The 1,824-nt window shown below is 48.9% G+C and overlaps 1 protein-coding gene across 1 annotated transcript in view; it reads right to left on the bottom strand.

Moving 5' to 3' along the window:
• The window catches only part of KCTD1 (potassium channel tetramerization domain containing 1), a 65,212-nt gene extending 63,395 nt beyond the window's left edge, over positions 1 to 1,817 (bottom strand). The window contains exon 1 of the mRNA XM_009069970.1: positions 1,629 to 1,817. The gene's annotated coding sequence lies outside the window, so the exon portion shown is untranslated. The remainder of the gene's footprint in view (positions 1 to 1,628) is intronic.
• Positions 1,818 to 1,824: the final 7 nt, after the last annotated feature.

Raw genomic sequence — 1,824 nt, 5'->3', positions numbered from 1 at the left:
CGAGCATTAGCTTTTACCTGAAATAATGAGCTAGAACAAAAACATTATCTGCACATAATCAAGCCTCTAAGCCATTCAGAGACACCAGATACACACAGCAGGAGATCAAGCTACAGTACTCCACTGATGTGGTCCAAAAAAAGCCTCCCTGCCAGAAAGGGGAGGTCACAGGTATCTTAAAGAACATAGACGCTTATGCAGGCATTCACTGGAAGCCCTGCTCTCTCTCCCTCTCCCCCCCCTCCGCACCAATTAGCCTTCAGGCTGGTTGATTAGCTGGCAAACTCTTTGAAAGGGTCAGTCTGTCCAGAACTGGTATTTCCACTTGGGAAACAGCTCAGGCATGTCATATACCTGTGCTTGCCCAGCGCCGCACTCTCTGGCTGCCGGCTGCGATCCCTGTTATTACTTGACACAAGAATGTCAGAGGGGTTTTGTAATCATGTAGGGCAGCCAGCAGTAAAGTTCTTGCCTGAAACACGGTATTTTATGGGGCACAACGTAACTGCATACGCTTTATAGATTTAGTTAGAATGACTTCAAACTTCAAGCCAATTGTAGAGGTGCAGTGAGTCTTTAATTGAAGTAATTTAGCTCCAGCGCTCACACACCCAAGAGGAAAGTACTTTCGGAGGGGATGGGAAGCAGGCACCAGCACGTGCTGGCACACAGCGGAGTGGGGGGGTCCGCAAGGCACATATCAAGGCACAGCTCAACAGCGTTTTTGACAACACCACCTCAGCGAAAACACATCTAATGAATTTGGGCTCATTCCACAGTTAAGCTGCACCTAAACCTGTTTAATTGTGCTCTGACTGTATATTTCACCACTATGGTGAAACTAACACAACTAAAGCCAATGTGCCTTTTAAAAAAAAAGAAAAAAAAAAAGAAAAAAAAAGAAGAGGATCACTGCCAGGAAAAAGAGCTATTTTAAATAAACAAATACAAGATGAATGCAATTGCCATATTAACCCTCTTGTTAACTTCTGAAGTTTAAAATTACACCCTCATTACTAGTGTGTAATTGAGTATTCTCCCGGCTGTTTCCTGCATTTGAGGTTATTCAAATAGTTCATTAGCACATCAAGAACACCACACACACTAATGATACCTGATGCCCCTATCTACTCTTCTGGCCCGACTTTCATAATTCACATCTCTCACTAAAAGAGAAATAAAATAGGGGAGAAAGAAGAAAAAAAAACAAGGCAGAAAAGGGGGAGCCCGCGGGGCTGAGCCATCGGCGCTGCCGCTGAGGGGTAGAATGGCAGCACCCAGGCAACTACTCCAGTCTGACTCCCAGGCACGCAATGAGTGGCCACCAGACCAGTGGGATCAGGACACCAGCTTACTTGCCCCCCAGTTTCCTGACCCCCGTGTCAGGGCCAGTTTAGCCTTGACATTCCTCAGGAAACTGTGAGGCAAGTAAGCTGGATAACTCACGTCAGGGCTCTGAGTGCCTGAAGAGCAAGCATGACCTCAGGAGCCACCCCAGGGCTGGCAGTGTGCATCGGTGCTCTGCCTCGGGGGAAGGTGGGGAAGAAAGAAGGGGTGCAGTGGATACTATGTGGGATGGGGTGAGGGGCGGCCACTTTTTTTTTCCTTCTCTTTCTTTTTCCGGTTACCTGTGTGGGGGAAACAATAGCAGGTGAAACTACTGTGGGTGAGGTGGTGCTTCTGTGCCCATTTGCTTCGGGGAGGAGGTGAGGCAGGGGGTCGTGTTTCACTGAGACCACCACCACGGCAGGCGCAGCGGCATCCAGGGGCTCAGCGGGGCGGCGGCAGAGTCTTTTGGGGGAGGCAGAGGGGCCACATGCGTCA

The sequence above is a fragment of the Acanthisitta chloris genome, unplaced genomic scaffold (assembly GCF_000695815.1).
Source record: "Acanthisitta chloris isolate BGI_N310 unplaced genomic scaffold, ASM69581v1 scaffold3452, whole genome shotgun sequence".
Taxonomy (NCBI): domain Eukaryota; kingdom Metazoa; phylum Chordata; class Aves; order Passeriformes; family Acanthisittidae; genus Acanthisitta; species Acanthisitta chloris.
The sequence above is the reverse complement of the archived record's forward strand: the minus strand, read 5'-3'. Positions and strand labels throughout refer to the sequence as shown.